Source organism: Uranotaenia lowii, chromosome 1 (genome assembly GCF_029784155.1).
Source record: "Uranotaenia lowii strain MFRU-FL chromosome 1, ASM2978415v1, whole genome shotgun sequence".
Taxonomy (NCBI): domain Eukaryota; kingdom Metazoa; phylum Arthropoda; class Insecta; order Diptera; family Culicidae; genus Uranotaenia; species Uranotaenia lowii.
In genome coordinates this window covers 21,043,156-21,056,133 of record NC_073691.1, presented here as the reverse complement: position 1 = coordinate 21,056,133, position 12,978 = coordinate 21,043,156, and the positions used below count along the sequence as shown (strand labels likewise).

Genomic DNA, 12,978 nt, shown 5'->3' with positions numbered 1-12,978 from the left:
TTCGAATGACTCGACTTTAAATTCAAGAACAATAAATTGGAAACAGAATCCGAGATCTAATCGCAGACATTTAATGTTAATGGTGGAATAAAATTTGGAACCACAAACCGCAGAATTAGTCTGACCTAAGTTTTCCAGATTTATCCCCCCTTAATTTTCCCGACGTTTCAGCCATTGGTCTTGGCCTTCCTATGGGGATATCAAAAATATCTGAAAATTTTTAACATAAGATTTAAATTTTTTTAAAATTTTTGTTTGAGTTTGCAAAAAAAGTAAAAAAATCGAGCAACAAGCCAATTCAAATGAAATTCCATATTCGGGACTAGATTTCAAATAGTGAGAAATAAAAAAAAAACTGCAGTACAATTGTGGATAAGAGATAAAATTTAGAGGTGTGGGCACTATAAGTAAAAAACGCAGTCAAAAAGTAGCACTTTTCGATACTGTCGATGCAGGGTCGAAAAGTTGACTTTTCAGAACTGAATTGCATAAAAGATTTTTTTTCTCTAGATTTTATTCATATTACGGACCCTGTTCGATTTGGGCAACATTCAATTTAGACACATGAGTCAAAATTGAACGGTTTAAAAAAAAAATTAATAATAACCAAATATTTTCCGACTTAACAGGACCTTTATAATTTGCTAGATAACTTTGTTTTAACGTTCTCAAATGTTGATTAAAAATAACAACAATAACGAAAAAAAAAAAAAATAGTATGAAGTTCTCAAAAATGACAAATAACATAAGAATTTCATGAAAATTAAAAATAGCTACAAATAAAGGACTATAAATAAATGACAAAAAAATATCTAAAAAAAGATGTAAATTTCAAAAATAACAAATATGATAAAAATATCAGACATTCTAAGCATAAAACAAAAAGTAATAAATGTGTCTAAAATAAGGTTGCCAGAATTTTTTCAGCAGTTATCCATGCCGGACAAATCCGGGAAATTTTATTACAAAAACCTGGAAAAATCCGGGCATTTGATTTAGAAATTTACGATAAAATATCCGGGCAAATTTGATCAAAACCAGAAATTACTCAACAAAAATTAAGAAAATAAAACCTAAAAAAATATTTTCTTCAAAACTTACCGACAGTTTCTAAATTGTATTTTAGGCATACAAAAACTCTTTCATGATCATTTTTTCGAAAATTGTTAAAAAAAATTTCGTTTTGAATGCATAAAAAAATTACAGTAAAATTTGTTTTTTATTTATTTCATTCGCCAAATAAAGTGAACAAATCCCGGCAAAATTATGGCTTTTTTCAATAACATCAAGGCAGATAGGGCTGGATTGGACTGTTCCCAAGTTTTGTAAATATCCTTAAATTTATTATAAATTGATGAAAAATTGCGTTATTAATATTAACAGTTGTTTATTTTAAGCAATAAGCGATGGAATCAAAAAGTTATTCTCTCTCTCCTTCAAAAAAAAAAAACTCTTAGATATCTCAAATGCAAGGTTGCCGAGAAAAAATCTGTGTTTTTGACAAAAAAAAATCGAATTCTGTGATTTCAACCTAAAATTCTGTGACGGTTTTCTATGAAGTTCATTGGAAAAATTAAGTGGAACACCAACACATTAAAAACTACTTACAGTTTTAATAAAAAAAAAATCAATTGTCATTACCTTGTTTTCATATTTTCATGAATATTAGTCAGAAATTGGAAGTCGAGAGTGATATAAAAATTTATTATTTTGAAAATCTATACAAAATTTAGCAAATCTGTGAGTTCTGTAAAAATGTTGAAAATTCTGTCATCTGTTAAATTTTGCTCCCCATTCTGTGATAATACAAATGATTTCGGCAACCTAGCTCAAATGTTGGGTGAAATTTTAGCTGCATCTCTCTTGCGCTAATGTAAAACCATCGCCCAAATTCGGCAGCACTATCCATCACCTATAGGTGAGAGAAAAGTTGTTGAAAATACCTGGTCGCTTTGGCTTTTTCAACAGTTTGAACCTTTTTAAAAGTTTTTTAGTTACAGACTGTTACAGTTTCAGAACTGTTTTGTCTTGAAATCACATTTTAAGCAAGGGGTTTAAAATATTTTCGGGTACTGAGTACGTATTTTAAAACATTTTTAGAATATTTGAGGATTGATTTTTTTCTATTTGATGCGTGATTTAGAAAAAAATTATAAAATTGACAAAATTAAAAAAAAAACAATTGATGAAAAAGTAAAACTGTCTATATTGAAAATTCTGGCCAAATTGACGAAATTGACAAAATTGACAAAGTTGACAAAATTGACAAAAATAAAAAAAATGACAAAAAAAATAACAAAAATTACATGAAAGATAAAAGTGACAAAAACTTAACAAATGGCAAAACATATTGACAAAATTGACATAACTGTCCAAATCAACCATTTTGGCCAAACTTACAAAATTTACAAAATTGAAAAAAAAATCGACTAAATTAACTAAATTGTCATTGACAAAAAAAAAACAAACTGTCAAATTTTCAAAATTGACAAAATTGGCACAAATGGCAAAAATGACTGAATTTACAAAATTGAGAAAATTGACAAAATTAACCAAATTGACAAAATTGACAAATTGACAAAATTGACAAAAATTAACAAAATTAACAGAATGAACAAAATTGATAGTTTTGACGAAATTGACAAATTTGAATAATGTTGACAAAATTGATGAAACTGAAAATTTTTTCGAATTGACTCAATTGTCAAAATTGAATAAAATTGACCAAAATGACAAAATTTACAAAAATCACTAAAGTGACAAAAATTACAAAAATTACAAATATGACAAAAATGACACAAACAACAAACATTTCAAAAATGACAAAAATTACAAAAATAACAAAAATTACAAAAATTACAAAAATTACAAAAATTACAAAAATTACAAAAATTACAAAAATTACAAAAATTACAAAAATGACAAAAATGACAAAAATGACAAAATTGACAAAAATGACAAATTTGAAAATATTGACATTTCAAAGTTGTCAAAATGACTTATACCTTATAGGTGGTATGAATAAGAAAATAGCAATTGCTTCGATAGCTTTTACTTAGCTCAAACTTTAGAATGGTAAAATTTGAAAGCATTAGCTCAACTAGATATGAAAAAGCAGAGTAGAAAATTTACTTTCAACCAGCTCCGGCAAAAAAAAAGCATGCCATTCGAAGTATTTGACTCACAAAACTGCTCGAAAATAGCAAAAGCAATTACTAGAGCTTTATACATATCAGCCATAGTTTATTTAATCGATTATTGTAACCTAAGTTGCCGCATCGTATTTTACTGTGCGTTTGAAATTCTTTTATCAGAATTCAGAATTTATGAATCTGTCATTTATTCATTATTTTGTGTCATTTGTATCCAGATACATATAATTTAAAGGCTATAAGAAAGACTACAATCCAATGTCAAGTGTATTAAATCGGGTTTTTATATCTTTTTGACGCAAGAATTAAAAATTTTGGTTTATCTAAGTTCCTTCTTTTGAAGTCGTTTTATCAGCTTGAGTTTTGAAGCTCTATATGTGTATTTGAAATGGAAGTTCTAAAAAGAAAAAAATGTTTTCCATTTTCAAAACAAATTTAAGCCATTTTTTAAAGATTTTATGATCATTTTATTTAATTTTATTTAATTGAATTTTGAAGCATGGTGTTCCTAGAATTTTTAGTATACATGTTTTAGATTTAAAATCCTTTTTCTGTTCTTTGTTTGTAAATTTTTGTATAATTTTTTCCTAATCAAGATATTGTTGATTGTTTAATTCCATTCATTGGATATTTGATAATCTATTCTCAACTTGTTTACTATCATAATAATTTCTATTACTTGTCCCTGAAATTACACATAATTTTACCCATTTTTTTCATAAATCAGCATTCGCAATCCAAAACTTCACCTATTTCCTGTAATGGAATATCTACATTCCACTATTTATGATTCTAAGAAATGCGAACGGCCGGAAACGGCCTCGGCATTACACATTCAATCGAAATCACTCGTTCTAAATCTTCTCCTGTCGTAATTAAACAACTCCACAATGGTCGCCTCCAGCTTTCCACCACAGCCGCAAGCAAGTAAACTCAGAGAAACCAGCTCAATTTAGTGCCCCGGAACAGGTGCTACCCATTGCCTACGCCCGAGTTGTTCTAATTGAAATCACGTAAAACACCTCCATAAATTCATAACTGGATCCCAACTGTGCCTCCGCTAGAAGTTGGACTAAGTGTGTTAGCAAACGGTTGTGGCAGGATCGCCAATGATGGTTTTCTATGAATGAAACTCAACAGAGTAGCCACTCCGGCAAATGAATGCGTGAGCTTCTTCGGTTAATCACAGAAGGTGCCTACACCTTTTTTTTCATCCAGCTTGGACACTTTCTTGTTCTGTGTTTTTTTATGTTCTTCGATTTTTTTACGGTGAGTTTCTTCTTTGATATGCAAATAAGAACCTGAAGTGATTTTATTATCTTGTTGTAGGTTAAGCGATGGCTTTTCTGATATTTGCAGGTGATAAGGTGACACCTTGTTCCCCCTTAAATGGACACAAACTAGTTTCCTTGTGATGATCTTCGTTTCGTTCGTTTCATTTTTCTTCCATGATGCAATTTTCAAATGAGCTCATTTGCTCATCTTTTCAAAAGACCGTTTGTTTTCCATTCACATGTTTTAAACCAAAAAAAAAATCCACTGGCTAAAAACCCTCACGAAACCGCACTATTAATTTCTCGCATCACGAAACGAGGAATCGTAAACCTCGTTTCTCTGCTGGCATTACATTATCCATCAATCCATATCCAAACCAAAAGATGCGGGGTGAGATCCCCTTCAGAGAGAGGGTCCGACGAATGTTTTTCCATTTTCTTCATCTCTAACAAAATTAACACCAAGTTAAGGGGCCAGCAGCTAAGCCACGTACTTAACCTTCACCGACTCGCGAAAAACATGACGGCGTCCGAATTTAAACTAAACCCAAAAGGGAGGTTAAGTAAAACTGAGCTGAAGCGAGAAAAATTTTAACCACTGGAGAAAAAACAAACGGTAAAGCGCCACCTAGCACAGCTCCCAACCATCCGTGACGTAATGAACCCAAACACACCCACGCTTTGAACTTCCACCCCGAAGTTGACCCCAAAAGATCACACACACGATCCGACGATGAATAAAACAAACCTTTCAGCAAAAACATTAAATTTTAAGTGACAAACCTCCGCAAAGAAGCCAAAAGTCTCAAAATGACATTAAAAACGACGCGCACTTTGACATATGACACACGATCACGAGTACTCCGTAATCAAAGGCGGCGGTGCGACAGAAGCGACGATAACGATAAACAGAAAGACAAACGCACAAACGCACGAAAAACGATCACGCGAACGACGATCGACCAACTCGGCCGGGGACAGCGCGAGCAATGAGACGACTTTCGTTCGGGTCCCAAGAATCGACCGACCGAGGTCCGTCGGCTGAGCGAAGCGAGGGTCTTTCTCCGAAAGACGAACTCAAACCGAGTCAAACGAAGTAGGCGAAAGAAAATTTCTTTCCATCTACCGTCGTCGTACAATCGCTCCCGTTTGGCATTCGCGTTTGTTTGTTTGGTGTGTTCTTCAAATTATACCGACCGACAGACCACAACAACAGAAGTCTGAACCTCGCAGTAGGCTGTGGGTTGTGGGGTTTGTTTTGTGTTTGATGTTAACATGCTTCCACTCACTTCTGTTGTCGGGTTGAGTTGAGATGGGTGGAAAAGTAGGCTATGGGGCCTCCTCTCGTTAGTCCGTCGTTCGAAGAAATGTGGGAGAAAGCTTTTCCGACTTGAACGAAACTCGAATGAGAGTGATCGACCATTTTTAAAGGTCTCTCAGTTGGACTTCGGTCAATTTGACCGAAGACAAGTGAGAGGAAATACAGAATCGTGTCGGTAAAATCGACGATCGTTTTACCGAAACTGCGATAGATAAATGGAAAAGTAGATCAGCAATGAAGATTACTCACTCAGGCCGGGCCTCGGCTAGTTTGAGCTGTTGTTGTGGTTGTTGGTTAAGATGAAAGATGATTGATTGCGGTTGTTTATCGAGGGAATTGATTTTCGATGACAGCGCTGGTACCTATTATTATTCAGTTTATTTGTTTGTATTTGCAGAGTTGAAATATTGTCGTTTAAAAACAATAAAGCACTTCTCACGAAGATGCTTGTGAACCGGACTAACCTATAAAAATAAACATCAATTTGTTCCGAAATGATGAATGACATTGAATTCCAGGTCAATTTACGAAGAGATAATTGTCGTTTCAACGCTACGATTGTAATTTTTGTCTTTTTCGTCATTTTTGTCTTTTTCGTCTTTTTTGTAGTTTTTGGTAATTTTTGTCATTTTTGTCATTTTAGTCATTTTAGTCATTTTAGTCATTTTAGTCATTTTAGTCATTTTAGTCATTTTAGTCATTTTAGTCATTTTAGTCATTTTAGTCATTTTAGTAATTTTAGTCATTTTAGTCATTTTAGTCATTTTAGTCATTTTTGTCATTTTTGTCATTTTTGTCATTTTTGTCATTTTTGTCATTTTTGTCATTTTTGTCATTTTTGTCATTTTTGTCATTTTTGTCATTTTTGTCATTTTTGTCATTTTTGTCATTTTTGTCATTTTTGTCATTTTTGTCATTTTTGTTTTTTTTTGTCATTTTTGTCATTTTTGTCATTTTTGTCATTTTTGTCATTTTTGTCATTTTTGTCATTTTTGTCATTTTTGTCATTTTAGTCATTTTAGTCATTTTTGTCATTTTTGTCATTTTTGTCATTTTTGTCATTTTTGTCATTTTTGTCATTTTTGTCATTTTTGTCATTTTTGTCATTTTTGTCATTTTTGTCATTTTTGTCATTTTTGTCATTTTTGTCATTTTTGTCATTTTTGTCATTTTTGTCATTTTTGTCATTTTTGTCATTTTTGTCATTTTTGTCATTTTTGTCATTTTTGTCATTTTGTCATTTTTATCATTTTTGTCATTATTGTCATTTTTGTCATTTTTGTCATTTTTGTCATTTTTGTCATTTTTGTCATTTTTGTCATTTTTGTCATTTTTGTCATTTTTGTCATTTTTGTCATTTTTGTAATTTTTGTCATTTTTGTCATTTTTGTCATTTTTGTCATTTTTGTCATTTTTGTCATTTTTGTCATTTTTGTAATTTCTGTAATTTTTGTAATTTTTGTAATTTTTGTAATTTTTGTAATTTTTGTACTTTTTGTAATTTTTGTAATTTTTGTAATTTTTGTAATTTTTGTAATTTTTGTAATTTTTGTAATTTTTGTAATTTTTGTAATTTTTGTAATTTTTGTAATTTTTGTAATTTTTGTAATTTTTGTAATTTTTGCAATTTTTGTAATTTTTGTAATATTTGTAATTTTTGTAATTTTTGTTATTTTTGTAATTTTGGTAATTTTGGTAATTTTGGTAATTTTTGTAATTTTTGTAATTTTTGTAATTTTTGTAATTTTTGTAATTTTTGTAATTTTTTGTCATTTTTGTAATTTTTGTAATTTTTGTAATTTTTGTAATTTTTGTAATTTTTGTAATTTTTGTAATTTTTGTAATTTTTGTAATTTTTGTAACTTTTGTAATTTTTGTAATTTTTGTAATTTTTGTAATTTTTGTAATTTTTGTAATTTTTGTAATTTTTGTAATTTTTGTAATTTTCGTAATTTTTGTCATTTTTGTCATTTTTGTCATTTTTGTCATTTTTGTCATTTTTGTCATTTTTGTCATTTTTGTCATTTTTGTCATTTTTGTCATTTTTGTCATTTTTGTCATTTTTGTCATTTTTGTCATTTTTGTCATTTTTGTCATTTTTGTCATTTTTGTCATTTTTGTCATTTTTGTCATTTTTGTCATTTTTGTCATTTTTGTCATTTTTGTCATTTTTGTCATTTTTGTCATTTTTGTCATTTTTGTCATTTTTGTCATTTTTGTCATTTTTGTCATTTTTGTCATTTTTGTCATTTTTGTCATTTTTGTCATTTTTGTCATTTTTGTCATTTTTGTCATTTTTGTCATTTTTGTCATTTTTGTCATTTTTGTCATTTTTGTCATTTTTGTCATTTTTGTCATTTTTGTCATTTTTGTCATTTTTGTCATTTTTGTCATTTTTGTCATTTTTGTCATTTTTGTCATTTTTGTCATTTTTGTCATTTTTGTCATTTTTGTCATTTTTGTCATTTTTGTCATTTTTGTCATTTTTGTCATTTTTGTCATTTTTGTCATTATTGTCATTTTTGTCATTTTTGTAATTTTTGTAATTTTTGTAATTTTTGTCATTTTTTGTCATTTTTTGTCATTTTTTTGTCATTTTTTGTCATTTTTGTCATTTTTGTCATTTTTGTCAATTTTGTCATTTTTGTCATTTTCTCATTTTTGTCATTTTTGTCATTTTTGTCATTTTTGTCATTTTTGTCATTTTTGTCATTTTTGTCATTTTTGTCATTTTTGTCATTTTTGTCATTTTTGTCATTTTTGTCATTTTTGTCATTTTTGTCATTTTTGTCATTTTTGTCATTTTTGTCAGTTTAGTCATTTTTGTCATTTTTGTCAGTTTTGTAATTTTTGTGGTTTCTGTAATTTTTGTAATTTTTATAATTTTTGTAATTTTTGTAATTTTTGTAATTTTTGTAATTTTTGCAATTTTTGTAATTCTTGTAATTTTTGTAATTTTTGTAATTTTTATTATTTTTGTATTTTTTGTAATTTTTGTCATTTTTGTAATTTTTGTAATTTTTGTAATTTTTGTAATTTTTGTAATTTTTGTAATTTTTGTAATTTTTGTCATTTTTGTCACTTTTGTCATTCTTGTAATTTTTGTCATTTTTGTCATTTCAATAATTTTTGACTTTTTTTTTTCATTTTCGTCACTTTAGTGATTTTTGTTAATATTTTTCATTTTTGTCATTTTTGTTATTTTTGACTTTTTTTTTTTTATTTTTGTCACTTTGGTAATTTTTGTAATTTTTGTTAATATTTTTCATTTTTTTGGTTTTTGTATTTTTTTTTGTCACTTCTGTCACTGTTATTACTTTTGTCATTTATGTCAATTATGTCATTTTTGTTATTTTTGTAACTTTTCTAATATTTTTAATTTCTGCAATTTTTGTTATATTGTTATTTTTGTCTTTTTTATTATTATTGTCATTTTTGTCATTTTTATAATTTGTCAATTTTGTAATTGATGTAGTTTTTGTTATTTTTGTCTTTTTTGTTACTTGGAAAGTTTTGTAATTTTTGATTTTTTTTTTTTTCATTTTTTTTTTCATTTTTGTCATTGTTTTGCCATTTTTGTAATTCATTTTTCATTTTTGTCATTTTAGTCATTTTTGTTCTTTTTTGTTTAATTTTTCATTGTAATTTTGATCTTTTATGCCATTGTTTTTAACAAAACCAAACAGAAAAAAGAAAAAATTTTCCACCTAAATAGCTTCTTTCAATTCAATCACACTTAATTCCTCAATTCTCCACTCTGCGCACTTTTAGTCATTTGGATTCGAAATCTTTTTTAAATTTTAGTTCTTTTAAAATTTAGAGCGTTGTAATATAAAGTATTTTTACCGACAAGTTCCGTTTTTGAAAAACTCATTTTATCAAACGGATTATTTTTTATTGAAAACTTTAATGGGATTAGACGTTGTTCCTTCATCCAAAGACGTCACAATAATAGATTTTATTTTTCAATATCAAATAGTAGTTTTGTTAAAAACCAACGTTATAACGTAACGAAATAAAGACTCTAAGAGCTGTGTTCGGTTAAATGCTTACTTACACTGCGATGGACAAAAATTGTTTTATAATATTGGGTTTTTTTTTATTGCCATTGATTCAAAGTACGTACCTGTAAACAAAAAAAGAGGATAAGTATGAAAATTTAGAAAACAATGAAAAATATTTTTACAAATCTTAATAATAAGCTCTGCCCGAAATATTGAAACCCAGTGCAATTTTATTTCGAGTGAACAATCTTTAATAATTTAAATGTGGACTTTGAGTGATAAAATTTTCTAACGGTTCGAAGTAACGAATTTAACAAATTCCAATTGCAAAACCTGAACAGTTCTTTAGTAATCGAAACCCTGAGAAAGGAGTGAAATATTTTCAATTTTTTAAACTATATTTTCCCTCATAAAACGGTTTCATCTTCATCATCTTCATCGGTTTCAACCGTGTTTTAGTTAAATGTTTTAGTAAAATCTCAATCCGATGTAAAATTTTAAAAACTAAGGGGAATGCTCAATACACTCCTATTTCTTTTTTAAATAGATAATTTTAATACATATTGTAGTCTTTTTAGGTTGCTAATTTTATTTTCGCCAGGAGTTATTTCAGCTAGAAAACTAAACACAAGTAATCGTAAAAAATAGATAATTTACGCTTGAAAACTAAAAACAACTAAATATACACCATAGGAAAATATGCTAAACATACCATAAAACGATCGAAATATGCTGTTAAATGTCATGCCTGGTTTTTATACATTTATATATTTTTCTCAAAATTGGAAGAAAGTTTTGTGATTTTCAGAAAATCCATTCATAGTCAATGCCAACTTATCTGCAAACAGCACTGAAAGTTTGATAGATGGGTTTTACGTTATTGATAAATTTACAAAGATATGGTTGATCATAATTACCGACTTTGAATCAACTGTTCCTATTTTTGGTACTGGACTGGTATCCTTTATTGGACCTAGATCTAAATTTACCTGTAAAAACTTGATTTATGAAAAAAAGAATATTTCTAATCAAAGTTTTTCATGGAAAGGTGTTTAGACGATAAGAAAAACACTAATATATTTATTAATAACTATTTTAAAAATTATTTCAAACATTTGCACCACACGTCAGCATCGTAGCAGCACAATAGTATGAACATTTTTTAATGTTTACTTGTAGTATGTGCATAAAGCCGACAAAAACTGTTTGAATTGCTCAATATAGGCTTTAAATAACTCCCTTTTAAAAATTCGCACCTTACATAATTCAGTGCAGGGTGGCCAGCGAGTTTTCATTTTAAAATTCCCGGTTTTTTTCCCGGTTATCTCGATAGAGAATTAATGGTTTTCCCAGTTTCAAAATGCGCAAATAAATATGTTTATCAGGTTTTTTGACGAAAAATGAAAATGTTTTTATGCAAGTTGATCGTAAAGTGTGAGAGGACCTATTTTTTTTAAATTTAATTTTGAAACTCAAAGGTTATTCATGATAATACGGTAAGAAAATAATTCTAGTTGTTCAAACCTTAACCGAAAATTGTTACCTTCTGTTCAGTCTTTCACACCATCTTCACCTATTATTATAAGGGAAAATGCTTTATTTTTCTTATTTGCATGAGAAACGTTTTGATATGATGCCATGTGTATAATACTTTTAAAATTTCAAGTTGAAATACTGAATTTAACTGTAGAAATCTTGTTTCTGAAATTTAAAACATAATCATTCGCGATGAATTTCGTATTGAATGCGCGATCCATAAATCAACTTAATTTCAAGTTTGGATTCATTATCCAATTTTAAATTTTAATTTCTAACGCTTATTTTATTTTCGGAATTAGAAATGAATTTTTATGTTATACCTCACTACTGATTGATATTCTAATATTTTTCTTCTAAAGTTCTTAAAATAGATTCCGATTAACCTTATTCATGCTAAGCAATTTGAAATTTTGTTTCGGTTCTCATATTGAATACTGAATAATGTTTTTTTATTGGATAGCAATATATTTTATTTTAGATTGCGCTGAGTTCTAGATGCCAGAATCTATTTACCTAAATTCCGGTAAATTTATGTAACTTCATTGGCTTCTTATTTTATTTTGTGTTTCCGCAATTTTCCCCGCATGGAAAAATTTCCGATTTTGAAAAGTTAAAATTGAACTAAATTAAAAGAAAATATTTTAGAAACCAAATATGATAAGTACTTCGAGGTTATGTTGTTTGTCAGAAGTTTGATGTGATGAATTTTGAACTAATGTTTTGATAGTTTCTGACAATTATATTACAATTTTTTACAAATAGGTAACACAAATAAAGAAATTCGATTTTTTTTTTAAATATTTTATAAATCAAATGAAAGCTTGAAGTATGGTAATGATTACTTTTGAGTTTTGATAAAGGTACCGTAAGCTCAATTGAAAAAAAAGCTGAAAACAAGTAAAGTCACGTAAAAAAATCTCATTGTTCAATTTATTTAAAAACCGAAAAAAACATCTTTGTAAAAAATAGCTTTTCAGAAAATTCATTGACCGAGTTAAGATGAATAATTGAATTCATATCTCTCTTTTAACGTTCTATTAGCATTAAATTTTTGTTCACCAAATCAATTCGATAATTTTGTCAAACTCTTCAAAATAACTCCCTCAGTTTAAATGTGCTTGTTAGATTTCTGCTATTTTTTCATGTTTCGTTTCAGCATATTGTGTGTTTTTTGACAAAAAAAAATGAGCTATTTATGCAGATTTGAACATCATCAATTCTGAATTAATGCATAATAATTCCAGTTATAAGATAGATGTAAAGCTTTAATCTAAGTTTTCGAGATGTAGATTCAATCGAAAACTGTGAATGTGAATTAAAATCAGAACTAAAAACTTGCAGCTTTTGGATTTGTTCAAAAATTCCTTTTGTTAATTCTTTATTAAGGTTTTTAAGGTCTATTTGTTCAGATATCGAAAAGAAAGTACACAACTAACGGTTCAAACATTTTAATTAATTAACTTTATAAAAGTTAACTACCAACACTTAACTTATTAAAACTTGACAGTGGCTTATTAAATTAAAAAAAAATTACATTCACTGCAGTGCACAATGTGCGTGAGCTAAGAAATAGTTTATGGTCGAGAAATTTTTCAACGACGATTCTTTGCTTGAATGTATGCGCTGAGTTGAAAAATCTATTTTTTTTTCTATGAAGTTCCCGTCTTTTCCCGGAATTTTACTCAAGA

The 12,978-nt window shown here is 28.2% G+C and overlaps 1 protein-coding gene across 8 annotated transcripts in view; it reads right to left on the bottom strand.

Moving 5' to 3' along the window:
• The window catches only part of LOC129747360 (rhophilin-2-A), a 269,329-nt gene that overhangs the window by 125,866 nt on the left and 130,485 nt on the right, over window positions 1-12,978 (bottom strand). For 2 of the 8 annotated variants that reach the window (XM_055741582.1, XM_055741575.1), the window contains exon 1: window positions 5,175-5,412. The exons of 4 other annotated variants lie outside the window; for them this stretch is intronic. The gene's annotated coding sequence lies outside the window, so the exon portion shown is untranslated. Of the gene's footprint in view, window positions 1-5,174; window positions 5,413-12,978 lie in introns of those variants that run through there. 2 more of the 8 variants (XM_055741556.1, XM_055741566.1) reach the window with 1 other exon arrangement.